At 38.0% G+C, this 11215-nt stretch overlaps 1 protein-coding gene across 3 annotated transcripts in view; it reads right to left on the reverse strand.

The window, feature by feature from the left end:
• Positions 1-11215, reverse strand: part of pak4 (p21 protein (Cdc42/Rac)-activated kinase 4) — a 60315-nt gene that overhangs the window by 37977 nt on the left and 11123 nt on the right. Inside the window, exon 1 of one of the 3 annotated variants that reach the window (XM_050061001.1) lies at positions 7683-7987. The exons of the other annotated variants lie outside the window; for them this stretch is intronic. The gene's annotated coding sequence lies outside the window, so the exon portion shown is untranslated. Of the gene's footprint in view, positions 1-7682; positions 7988-11215 lie in introns of those variants that run through there. 3 annotated transcript variants of the gene reach the window in all.

An 11215-nucleotide genomic window follows, 5' to 3' on the forward strand; every position in this document is an offset into this window, starting at 1 on the left:
AAATAAAAAAAAAACGAATATCGAATACCAAATTTTCATAACGAATACCTACCCATAGAAACGAATATTCGAATATCCGAATATTTGGGTACAGCCCTACAATAATCATGTCAGTTAAATTTGGTGAGGTCAGTTATGGAATATTAAATCATCCAGCTTTGCTCACTACATCTTAGCCTTTCTTACCCTCAGTTAAGATAAGTCGTTTTAGAATTTTGAAATATAAAAATGTAAAAAAAAATCGTATTGGTATCAGCTATGAGAAGAAGCTAAATATGGGTTATTGATTTGATTGAAAATCAATATTTTGATTATTGAATATTATTATAAAATCTGTGCCAATAAAAATCTTCACAGAAAGCTCTAAGATAAAAGTGTGCTCACAATTAAACAATTTCCCCCCGGGGATTAATAAAGTATTCTGAATCTGAATCTGAATCTGATCTCAAGTATTTAGGTATGAATTATGTTGTGCAAATGGGGCATGGCTTTGGACAGACAAATCTTAACCTGAGGATAAAAACGGTAGAAAAGCCAAACTGCTGCACCCAGCCACCCACTCAAACAGTGTTAAATCTCTCACACACATACATATAGAGTAAACCAAACGCTACAAAAGGGCCCCTCCTCTCACAGAGCAAAACAAGCAGATCCCTCCCTCAATACAACAATCACTGTAGTTATAGCTTCCCTGTGTTTTCCCCTCCCTCCTACTCAAAATCCATCACTATCTCATCATCCCCACCACTGCCCTCAAGCTCTCTTTCTGCTCTCCTTCCCCATTTAATAGTCCTACCCTCCTCCCACTTTTCCTTTCTCTCTCACCCACTCTCTCCATGTATGCCTGGCTGAACAGTGAGAAAGCCTGTCCGGTCAGTGGGTCAGAGCCAGGCTGATAAGCTCTGGATGAAGCTGCTATCCTCTGGCCTGATTCAAGTATTCTGCATGGGTGGTCCATGTTCGGAAAGACAATGTCAGTCACAACAAGTTCACCTAGCTGCAATGACACAGTCTGGGATAAAACTGTTCTGCACTGGAACCAGATCCAAATTTTTAAGGGCATTGAATTTGTTAGGAAACGTCTTTTATTTTGCTTACTGATTCTTGAAAGCAATTTCAAACCTATCAAAGCACATGTGTAGTGTTGTAAATATAGCGGCAAGGGCGTTCATCTCAAAAGTACGTCTGGGTATATCCATTGTACTCACTACACAAAAATGAATTCATGCAAGAAATGAGGAATCAAAACGAATGGCAAAGTAATTTCTGACAAACAACAGTTAATAAGGTCAGTTGTAATCATCCATAATTAAATAAACAGATGAATTTACTTGCATACTGTGTGGGTCTTGTCCAGGTCACTTTTCCATTCAATTTCACTGAAGCCAAAATACTTCAATACCTAAGCTTTTAAACCAGGGAGTGCCGGCCAGATTGTATCAACCTGCAGTCTCTCACGCTAACCCACTGTGGGAAATTTATGCTGGTGTAGTGTCCAGTGTTTGCATACTGTAATATTTCACCTGAGATAGCATGCAATTCACGTACTGTTGAATAACTGATCCTCTGCAGCCTTTTAGTTTTAAAAAGTTAACTGCAATAATTACTTAAGTCATTAATTAAAAAACACAGTGCAGTCTCCTGCCTGTATGAGAATAACAAAATTAGGGGGAGGCGGCACGCTCCGCTGCATTGTTATTAACATTATGTTATATCTCCAGCCATGGAGAGCAGCCTCTCTGCTGCATGTTTCTTTCCAGAGAAAGCCAAGATGCTGAGAGGTGCAGGGTTTTTGAGGTATTTAACGACAAAGCATAGAGGTATTTTATTCGCCACAGAGTTGATTTAATTGTTGAATGCTGCAGTGGGTGTTCATCAGCAGGTCTTGTTTGTGTACCTACAGCTGATCACTGCTCTGCTCCATCTGGGTAATGGCTATGAAATTTACTTCACATTCACTTTGCGAATGTGATTATTTAGACATTCAATCAAAACAGCCTTGCAACGGCTGCCTTTTGTTAAGACTAATTACAATTTAACTCTAGCGTGTCGGCGCTGTAGACTGTCGGGGTGCTACACTGCCCTCACTGCCCTCTTTCGTTATACATTATTACGTATTAACAGACATTTAGATAATTGATTATTGACATTAATGTTCCACATCCGCATTGCATTGCATATAAGAATCCATTTGTCCCCCGACCCCTGAGGCCCGGAATGAGAATCATGTTTCCATAAAAACAGTAAGTGTTACAAAAATGATTAATATTAGAGTTGGGCGATCTTGTCCATATCCTATCGTCGAGAATCATATTCAAATATTGATATACACTCCAAAAAAATCTTACAATCCATTTACACTGATTGAGATATTTTCAGTACTCAACATAAGCAAAATGTTTGTTGTCTCTAATGTATTGTTTTAGCATTAGAGATGTCTACATGTAAAATGTTATTGGAGCTTTTCAGTGCATAGCAGATGAATGCCATCTTTAAACCGACAATTTTTGATCAAATCAAAACACAAAACTGATTTTTTTTTTTTTTTTTTGAGCTGCTCATTACAAAATGTATTATCAACACATAAGAAGGTTGCAACTGATCTGCTGTTTTTTCCTCTAGGTAATGAGTAAAATACACTTTTACTTTGCAAACACCTCATCTGTAACAACCACAACAATGAGAGCATGCATTGCACATTCCCTCCCTCTGCTCTAATGACTTTCTTTCTGTGCCTCCATTGAGACATACCTTGCATAGCTATCTTCCTAAGAAGACACTAAAAACACTCAGGGGTTAAAAAGGCCAATGTCAACACTCTTCAAAGAGCCAAAATAAATCTTTATGGCATTGGCTGTTCATGTTCGAGATGGTTTGGAGGTAATTACCAACTTCTAATGTGGAAAATAAACCAATGTGATTATTTGGTAGGCTGCATTTGATTTATGACGAAACACAAGTGAGAAACTTAAACCTGTCACGACCATCCAGCCCTGCTCTTGTTGAGCTAATCATTACTTCCAAATAAAAACAAATGTTTACAAAACACCTGTAGATTGACTGAATACTGAGACCAAACTTTCATTTACCATGAGTTGAAGGCCATAATGTGTGCCTCTGACTTGTTCCCTTGTCTAATGCAAAACTGTGTAGTTGGACGTTCGGAATAAGTTTAATGAATGCATAAAAACTCTCTTGTTCACCTACAGGCTACACTGAGTGATAATTCCCTAAATTTTACAGCTGACCACATTTCCAGGGTTAAGGCAATAAATAGCCATTTAAATGATGGCTGGTAACCTGCCAAAGCAACTGGTAGGATACACAAAGTTACCAGCCAAGGCAAAAAAAAAGAAAAAAAAGAAAGGTTTTTAAGTGCTAACCTCTCATGCTAGATTTAACATAGAGTATTTTCTTTTTAAACATAAATAGTTACTTAAGGTGGTGTTACTCAAAGATAAGGACAAGAAACACTGGTGTTAGCTCTTCAATGAGACAAAGACACTGATTTCAAAAGTGAGATGCCAAAAAGCAGACAGCAGTATTCAGGCTACCACTGCTGTTGTGGTGTTCCTATATTAGCTTGCTGGTGCTGAATCAGGGGTGATAATTAATAGCCTATTCTCTGACTACTGCAAACACACACACACACACGCACGCACTCACACACACACACACGCACACACACAGGACAACACCGCTCTCCCAGCATTTCCCAGATTTATAATGTGCTGTGCAAACATACTGTGTGACCTTGGCACTACTGACTGTTCTAACGACCATCAGCCTGCTTTCAACTGAGGTGGAAAATAAAGTACAGTATTTAAGTGCAATTTTGAGGTACTTCTACTGTTCTCTACATATTTCCACGTCATGCTACTTTAAACTTCTACTCCACTGAAGTGGGACTAGACTTAACTTACTGTATAAATTAGGTCTGTCAGCATTACAAAAAAAATATCACAAAGCGATTAAGGTCTGAAAATAACATGTTTTTTTTGTTGTTTTTTTTAAAGTGTGTTAATTGTGTGCTGCTATTCTGTCCTTTAGATGCACCCTTACTTACAGTCAAGCCTCCTGTTTCCTGCTGCAGTGATGAAAAATAAGAACACCACTGCGCTTTTGAATGCCTCATTTCAATTTAAAAAACTCCCGGTTCAGCTGACAAGTTAAAAGCAATATGCACCTCGGCAGAATTTAACAGAATTATCACCCAAGCACTTCAACTTTAAGCTACCACCTACCAACTGAGCACACAGGTGCAGCTAATCAGACTGATGTCAGCAAACAACTGCATTGCCAACACCAGCAAAGCACTATTTTGGAATGTGCAAACTGCCACAGACCTGCGGATGAAACTGAATCAAAGAAGTTAACTACAGTGCTTGCTGAACGGGTGGCAACTGACTACAGACCACGTCAACATCATGGAGGACTCTGGTCTAAGCGACGTCCTCAGGTTGGCATGTTGTGACCAGTCATATGCCTTACTGTCGCAAGGAACGACAGTTTCACACATACAGGACCTGTACGAATCAGAGAAGGCAAACAAACTGAACAGTGAAAATGCTGTCACATTAACCAGGAATCACTGGACGACAGTGAGTAATCAAAATTATCTCGGAGTAACAGCATGACATATTTACACTGCCTGGACATTGCACTCCTTTGCTTTAATTAATCATTCAATTAAAATGCGTTTAATCACAATTAACTATCAAAATTTAATTAATAAATGCAATAAAAAAAAATCATTTGACAGCCCTTGTATAAAGCAGTTAATACTAGCACATCCTCGATCAACTACAACACTAAATTCCTGCTGACGTCTACTTGCATCAGTATTAAAATTTTAATTAAGTTATATATAATAATAAATCAGTCACAGGGTAGACATTATACTGCAGAATGAGTGCTTTTGTTTCTGATCTCATTTTGCTGAAAATACTTATATACTGTTGCCTAACTGTTTTTTTCAAAGTAGGAGTATTTTTACATAGTTAAGGTCCGGGCAGCTAAGCTGCCAGGACACTATTGTAATCCTAGGTATTCTTCTTCTTTCTTCTTCCGAGGAAATCATACTTCCCATGGGTGAAAACTCACCAAACTTTGCACAAAGGTCCAGTCTCATGCCAGATATCCTCAGCTGTAAACTCAAGCCAATAGTCCTGATGGTGGCGCTACAGCAAGCGTCTAAAGTTCAAAACTTTGAAAATTCATAACAAATCAACCATACGTGCTACAACTTCACAACTTTCATCAAACTGTAGCCCCAATACTGAAGAAACTTTTGTACATTTAAACCTATTAAAAATTATGAAGTTCATCACTCTGTTTTTTTCAAAAACTGTAAAACTTCTTAAACCTATCTCCTCCCACAATTTTTGCTCAATTGACACCAAACTTGCTACAGAGCATCTTCAGACTGTCCTACAAAAACTATGTTTCTCAGATTTTTGATTTATCAAAAATTGAGCCTACAGTGCATCAAAATGTTTGACTGTAAACGGTACTGTAAACATATACATGCAAATTCTTGCTAAATAAATCTTCAATGTTCATGAAAAAAATGACAAAATTCTAGAGTCATGGTAGATGATGTGTGGCAAATTTCAGAATTTTATCTCAAAAACTGAATTTTTGACAGCATTTTGAATTTTGCTCTAATGTGAACAATTGGAGTCAATGTAAAAATGGCAATTTTAAACATCAGTTTTTCACTTCTGGAGCAAATCAATCATTGTTACAAACAAATTACCAACATCTCCATGCTGTCTAGATGCAATATGTGTATTTTCAGATTTTTGTCTTAATAACCGAATTTTTTACAGTGGTTTTAAATCTGCCTTTCCATGCACGGATGGCTGCTTTCCTACACAACAGTGAATGGTTTACTCTATTTGTGAAGCCCCTGTTGAGTTGCTACTTGCCAATTAGCTCAGAGCGATAGATGACCGGTTCCAGAGGTTACTCAGGATTGCCTAAAAATGCCCGGACCTGACCCATCGTTGCGCAGCAGCTATAATTGTATCTGTACTTTACTCGACTAAAAGATCTGAATACTTCTTCCACCACTGGTGCACAACACTGTGCATGTGTGGCAGTCTCAGCTTCAACAGAAAGAGTGGGCCTTCTAACATCTGTCTGCTATTACAATAAATTAGGTTGTTAAGATACAGAACTGGTTGTTACACTTACTCAAGTTCCCATGACATGAAACTGCATCAGCCAGCTGACGGTCAGCTGATGTCAATATTACGAGATCTTAAATGCAACCACACATTTTAGTCATTTCATCAGAGCACATAAACACAGAGGATAACCTGGTCAAAGCAGAATATCACGCACTTATAGATTACACTCCTGTCACCCCGAGTCCTGCTTTTTACAGCTTGTTTACACAGGAGTGAAAACTTCAGCTTTCATTGGTCATGGACTGCACAACAAAAAACTCCACTCAAACCCCAAATATGTTAAATGTTCACAATTGAAAGAAGCGGTCATGATTGAGTCTCTGGATATGTGCGACTTGAGGATGGAAAGATTATACTCACTAGCACTTTTTACACTGCCTCTACAAAGGCGGGAATTTCATTATGTTTTGCTGCCTCCCCATTCTATATAAATGTACAATTGGGATGGAATGAGGGGATAGAGTTGTCTCACCTTCAAGGCAGCATCAGAGGTAGTAACAGTTGCAATATCAATAATTGCAATTTGGTTTTTATGACATATTTTTATATCTAATAAAACCTCCATCATATTAATATAACTACTAAAACTAAGAGGTTGAAACAAAAAATAATTAAAATGGATGTTTTGTGAGTCAATTTAGATGTTTGCTTCGTACTGAAAACCCCATCTGAGTGTTTTGTACATTTCTATAGGAAATGAGTGTACATAAAGGATTTGTGAAAGTCAGCTTAATCTGTGTATTTCAACACTGATACATTTCAGCTTGATACTGGAACAAAACCTACATTCTATAATAATAAATAAGCTCTGTAAATCCCTCAACTAGAGATTTGTATTCTTCCAACACTCAAAAATGAACAAGCAGAAGAATTGGCAAGCACTGGCAACACCATCGTCTCTATACATATCTCAGAGTAGGAACTCCAAATGACTCCCTTTTGTTAAATACCATAAAATGCATGACACAAACTTCCTGTGCAAATACCCAACTTCCTACAGAGTATCAAGACAAAAATGAATAGTGAATCACTGCTACAATCTGTTGTGCCCCTTGTCTCCATGTGTCACCAACACTTGTGCAAAGAGAGACAGATGAGCAGGAGAGTCAAACAGCTGCCTTGACAGGCACAAATATGAGCAGTCAGTAACAGGTTTGAATGGCAACAGTGGGGCAGAGGAGAGTTAAAGAGACAGCCAGTTCCCAACAGTGCAACAGGGCTGTCTATGTGAAACACATCCCTCCCTCCCTTCACACAAGGCAAACAATAAAGTTATTATGCGTTTTTCCGACTCACAGTTAATCCATGCTGTGAGATTTTAACAACAGAGTTTTGTTGTGGCCCAGATTAACTTTCGCTCGGTCCCAGCTGCCCTACCACAACTTGGTACTTATAACTCGCTTTACGCACGACAAAACTAGGAGTTAAAACATAATACAGCGATACAGGCGTGTGTGAAACTCAACATTTGTCGTCGGGGGTACTCACTTTTAGTCACAGGCACGGCAACACACTATCCACCTGATCTCATGTCGGAAACGCAGCTGAGGACGAGGAGGAAAAAACAGACTCCGTGCAGCAACAAAGTTGTTTCCGCGAAGGAATCAAACAGAGTTTAACTCGTCGGAAGCTTCGTTACGTCTTCACAGAACAACAGACCGATACGGACACGGTGACATGTAACGGACGGTGGCGTGTTAAAATATACAGATATATTTCTATACAGACAACACAAAGTGCTGTAGCTTTAGGCTGTAAATGCAAAGTGTGTCGCATTCCTATGGTTTCAGCAAAACGCGGCCCAGTATCATGACGTCACCGGGAGAGAGAGGGAGGGAGAGAGGGAGGGGGAGAGAGAGAGAGAGAGAGAGAGAGAGAGACAACCATCATGTCCTGTTAAAATAGAAGACTGAATCCTTTTTCTCCGCTCCTCTTCCTCTCTGTCACACACAGTCAATGTGACACACGTCACATGTATAAGCTGTCACCTGTACTCCAGTAGTGGAGGAAGTGCTCCGATGCAAAAGTAGCCAAACCACACAGTGAACATACTCTACTGCATGTCCTGCATTCTGACTAAGTAGTAAGTAAGTAAGATTATGTAGCAAAAAAATGTACTTAAATAAGTCATTATGCAGTAAAACGATCCCTGTCCGTGTTTTACTAGCATAGTATTCACATATAATTATTATTACTTAGACTTTTGAGGTACCTGTACTTTACATGAGTAGCCTATTTCCATTTTATTAAATTACATGAAATTGTTATTTTTTTTAAGTTTACATTATTATTCAAAGGTCCAGTATGCAGGATTTAGGAGGATATATTGGCAGAAATGTAATACAATAGCCTATAATACCTATGTTGTCTTTAGTGTATAAGCACTTGAAAATAAGAACTGTTGTGTTTTCATAACCTAAAAATGTGCTGTGTATCTACTTAGGAAGCAGGTCCTTGTTCATGGAGATCGCCATGTTACACCACCATGTTTCTACAGTAGCCTGGAACAGACAAACTAAACAGTGGCTCCAGACGGGACCATTTGCATTTTTCGCATTGGCCGCCATAGTTAGAGGCCCATCAGCAATGAGCATTGTTGGAATTACACTGACACATAAAACTGTTTTATTCAGTGTTTTAACTGGTTTTAACACCTGGTCTGATTGTTCTGGAGAGGAAGAGACCTCTGTGGACAATTTGGCTTCTTCAAAAAACCTCCTGAATGTCTGAATCTTAAGTTATCGGGGGGAAAAAGCCACCAGCAGCAAAATGCCAAACATCATCAGAGATACACTGATTTGTAATTTGAGACTGCTTTATTCAGTGTTCTTACTGGTTTTAATCACCGGTTCTGTTTGGGGTTTTTTTTAACTAAATTACTAATCACTAAGTCGGCTCCTGGTAAAAGCTCCTAAATGTCTGGATCAGAGGTGAGCACACATTAACTTATCAGAGAAAAGGAGTGAGCACAAAACAACATGTGGTGGGCAGTACTCACAGATTCATTTTTAATTGATCCACCATTCAATTAATGCTCTAGTTGATTCCTAAGGTACACTGCATTTAAAGTTGATCTACTGATCCAATAAAGCCGCAGACTGACTATTGCTGTAAATATATATATGTTTACTGCATCAACACATGAATACCCAAAATACAATTTTAAGTCAATCTGCATTGATTGACTGATTATTTACAGTACTCTATGAAACATCAAGTGAGGATAATAAAGGGGATGAATGGTGAAACATTCCTATTTGTTGCATTTCCAGTCACTAATTTAGGTTAATGTGAAGGTTATAAATTATTTTTACAGGGTAACTGTTTTTTGATTGTTTGTTTGTTTTTTGCATTGTCACATGACAATATGACTCACTTTGTGGCACAACAGACTCTGACAACATGGCTCAAATTATTCATTATTATTCACAGTAGACTGATCAAAGCAGGCTATTGTGAAATACCATGTCTTCCTGCTAGAAAGAGATCCATGACCAAAGTCTTCCCACCCGACACACAGATAACTAGTCAAGGCTAAATGCCAAAACACATCATAAACAACAAAATTTTGGGCAACATTGGCCAATGTTTTATACAAATTATATTTGAACCGTATATATTTCAACTTTAGTGCTGCTTCACGTCTTAGATTCTTATTTTTATTTATATTTTTTTTCTTTTTATAAATAATTGTATGAGCATTGTTGGAGGGGGCTTGAGAACTAAAAATTTAATTTGCAGTGACACTGTTATTGTTGTGCATATGACAAGAAACTTAAAACTTTATCAATGTTGCCATACTAACTAAAAACATCACTGAAGTAGTTTCAGTTTAATGTAGAGGAATTAGTGACTTAACAAATAAACCCACTGCTTTAAAATCTAATGATAACCCACCATATTCTCTTTCATTAAAGTAGCATTTTAACATAAAAACATAAAACAAAGGTTATAACAGGAGTTCCTTATCAAAGCCAGTCTGAGTGAAAACTGTGAAACATGACTATTTGTTCCATTATCTATCATCTACGTAACAGATTACAAGGTGTCAGCTCCAATAAGGAAAAGGCCTGTTGACATTCCTTTGAGAGTTAAAATACAGCAGGAGCAGGTCTGCTCAACGAATTGAAGCCAGACAACACACAAACCTGCCAATCCCTAGGTCGAGTTCAAACAAAGCATGCAGTGTTGCAGCCAATGAGGGCTGACTTCCAGAAGCAGGTTGTGGAATGTGGAAAGGTCAATGATAAAGAGAGCACTACGTAGATCACACAAGCTAGCTCTCACATATTTCAGCACACATACACAGACAGTCCTTTGCTTGCACTGCACCACACTGCCGTCAATATAAAGTCAAGTTTACTGGAAAGAGTTTGAGCTACCTACAAGTCACCACACACAACAACCATTAAAAAGGTGTACAAAACAATGCATAGGCAGGTGCAAACAGCAAAAAAACAACAGCACAGATTTTGAGCCTACAGTCAAGACAAAGCATCTAAAACACAGACAGCACTCTGACAGTCTACAAGTCACTGTATCACAGTTTCGACAAATAAATCCAATAAGTCCATGGACATTTTACTTGCCGGTTACAACGCAACATTGGAGCAATTTTGGATCTGAAATTAAAATAAAAATGAAAAAAAGGATAAAGGATATGATAGTGTATGTATGTGATACACGTGGATTTCCACACAACAGGGACGGCATGGTTTAAGTGTTTCCTCTAAGTAGTGTTGATTTACTGCATTATTTGCCATTCTTCCCCTCTGTGCCCTCCCTCCAGTGCCTACATTGGTATTTTTGTTTATTGTGATGTCATTTCTTGGAATATCTTCAGATGCTTTATATCCAAAAAATATGTACAACCTAAGCTTAAGAGCTTTGTACTTCAATAAACCATAATAATGATTTACATATTGAAATTGTGCCATATAAAAAAATAATAATACAAACATCTGTGTATTTATATACATATACATATATATATATACACACACATATATATATATATATCA

The sequence above is a fragment of the Epinephelus moara genome, chromosome 2, assembly GCF_006386435.1.
Source record: "Epinephelus moara isolate mb chromosome 2, YSFRI_EMoa_1.0, whole genome shotgun sequence".
In the NCBI taxonomy this organism is placed as follows: Eukaryota; Metazoa; Chordata; class Actinopteri; order Perciformes; family Serranidae; genus Epinephelus; species Epinephelus moara.